This window comes from Rattus rattus, chromosome 6 (assembly GCF_011064425.1).
Source record: "Rattus rattus isolate New Zealand chromosome 6, Rrattus_CSIRO_v1, whole genome shotgun sequence".
NCBI lineage: Eukaryota > Metazoa > Chordata > Mammalia > Rodentia > Muridae > Rattus > Rattus rattus.
Window position 1 is genome coordinate 81,853,010 of NC_046159.1, and position 3,027 is coordinate 81,856,036.

Here is a 3,027-nt window from a genome sequence, read left to right on the forward strand (position 1 = left end):
TTCCAGCTTTCCACTCCTCCTGGGTGTATTTCTTTCTTTTTGTTCTAGAGTTTTTAGGTGTGCTGTCAAGCTGCTGATGTATGCTCTCTCCTGTTTCTTTCTGGAGGCACTCAGAGGTATGAGTTTTTCTCTTTTCACAGGTTTCACTGTGTCACATAAGTTTGGGTATGTTGTACCTTCATTTTCATTAAATTCTAAGAAATCTTTAATTTCTTTCTTTATTTCTTCCTTGTCCAAGTTATAATTGAGTAGAGAATTGTTCAACTTCCAAGTATATGTGCCCGTTCTTTCCTTAGTGGTGTTATTGAAGACCAGCCTTAGTCCATGGTGGTTTGATAGGATGCATGGGATTATTTCTATCTTTCTGTATCTGTTGATGCCTGTTTTGTGACAGATTATATGGTCAACTTTGGAGAAATTACCATGAGGTGCTGGAAAGAAGTTATATCCTTTTGTTTTAGGATGGAATGTTCTAGAAATATCTGTTAAGTCCATTTGGTTCATAACTTCTGTTAGTCTGTCTATGTCTCTGTTTAATTTCTGTTTCCATGATCTGTCCATTGATGAGAGTGGGGTGTTGAAATCTCCTACTATTATTGTGTGAGGTGCAATGTGTTCTTTGAGCTTTTAGTAAGGCTTCTAGTTGCCCTTGTATTTGGAGCATAGATATTTAGGATTGAGAGTTCATCTTGGTGGATTTTTCCATTAATGAATATGAAGTGTCCTTCCTTGTCTTTTTTGATTATTTTTGGTTGAAAGTTGATTTTATTCGATATTAGAATGGCTACTCCAGCTTGCTTCTTCAGACCCTTTGATTAGAAATTGGTTTTCCAGCCTTTTACTCAGAGGTAGTGTCTGTTTTTGGTGTCTGAGGTGTGTTTCCTGTAGGCAGCAAAATGCTGGGTCCTCTTTACCTATCCAGTCTGTTAATCTGTGTCTTTTTATTGGGGAATTGAGTCCAATGATGTTGAGAGATTTTAAGGAATAGTGATTGTTGCTTCCTGTTATTTTCGTATTTGAAGGTGGAATTATGTTTGTGTGCTTCTCTTCTTTTGGTTTTGTTGCAAGGAGATTCCTTCCCTTGCTTTTTCTAGCATGTAGCTTGCCTCCTTGTGTTGGACTTTGCCATTTATTATCTTTTGTAGGGCTGGATTTGTAGAAACATATTGTGTAAATTTGGTTTTGTCATGGAATATCTTGGCTTCTCCTTCTATGTTAATTGAGAGTTTTGCTGGATACTGTAACTTGGGCTGGCATTCATATTCTCTTATGGTCTGTATGACATAAGTCCATGATCTCCTGGCGTTCCTAGTCTTTGGTGAAAAGTCTGGTGTAATTCTGATAGGTGTGCCTTTATATGTTACTTGACCTTTTTCCCTTACTGCTTTTAATATTCTTTCTTTTTTTGTGCATTTGGTGTTTTGACTATTATGTGACAAGAGGAGTTTCTTTTCTGGTCCAATCTATTTGGAGTTCTGTTGGCTTCTTTTATGTTTATGGGCATCTCTTTCTTTTAGGTTAGGGAATTTTTCTTTTATGATTTTGTTGAAGATATTTACTGGCCCTTTAAGTTTGTAGTCCTCACTCTCTTCTATACCTATTATCCTTAGGTTTGTTCTTCTCATTGTGTCCTGGATTTCCTGTTTGTTTTGGGGTATGGTATCTTTTGCTCCTGAGATTCTCTCTTCTATCTCTTATATTCTGTTGGTGATGCTTGCATCTATGACTCCTGATCTCTTCCCTAGGTTTTCTATCTCCAAGTTTTTCTCTCTTTGTGCTTTCTTTATTGTTTCTATTTCCATTTTTAACTCCTGGATGGTTTTGTTTATTTCCTTCTCCTGTTTGGTTGTTTTTTCCAGTAGTTCTTTAAGGGATTTTTTGTATTTCCTTAAGGCTTCTAGGAGTTCTTTATAACCTTCTTAAAGTCCTCCGTCATCCTGATAAAATGTGATTTTAAGTCTAGATCTTGCTTTTCGGGTGTGTTTGGATATCCAGTGTTTGCTTTGGTGAGCGAATTGGGCTCTGATGATGCCATGTAGTCTCGGTTTCTGTTGCTTGGGTTCTTGTGCTTTCCTCTTGCCATCAGGTTGTCTCTGGTGTTACCTTGTTCTGCTGTTTCTCACAGTGGCTAGACCATCCTATAGGCCTGTGTGTGTGCACTGCTCTAGACCTGTTTTCCTGTTTTCTTTTGTCCAGTTATGTGAACAGGGTGTTCTGTTCTCAGGCATGTAGTTGTTCCCATCTGCTGGCTTTCAGCTCTCCATGTGGGCAGGAACCAGAAGGGTCCTGCCCCTACTTCTCCTAGGTCTCTGTGTGCAGGGGGAACAGATGGCACAGTCGTTTTCCTCTTGAGTCAGGAATGTGTGCAGAGTTCTCAGGGGTGTTTGCCCTTCTGATGGTCTAGTGCTCTCTACCCCCACGGGATTTGGGAAATTTTATAATGACATGTCTTATGTAATTATCTGTAACATGTAATACCAGAGTAGTCTTCTCTGTTTTCACAGGAGTGTCTGCCCCTCTGATAGTCTAGCTCCCCTCCCATTGGAGTTGGGTACAGAGAACTGTGTGACCAGTTTAGTTCAGTTCAGAGTGCCAGCTGGACCCAGGAGTTTCCTGTTGATGACTGCCTCCTATATTCCTGTGTCCAGAGGCACTATGCAGTTTCCTCTTGTGCCAGGGATGTGCAAAAGTAGGCAGAAGTGGCAGTCTGTCCTGCCTTGCAGTCTCAGGATTCTGGGTGTTCTGCTCTCTCTCCCACGGGATTTGGGAGCAGGGAGCTCTGGGCTGGGATCAGAGAGGTTCCGGCCCCAGCTAGATACCAGAAGTGCCTGGTCCCAGAGGAATCCTGCCTTTGTGTGTTCTGAGTCCACCAAGCAGGTCACTTGGAGCAGAAAAATTGGTCTTACCTCTGCTCTCAGGCATGTAGTCGCTCCTCGGGGCTGGCTTTCAGCTCTCTGTGAGGGCAGCTACCAGAAGGGTCCTGCGGCTACTGTTCCTAGGTTCCTGTGAGCAGATTTCTCAGGGTTG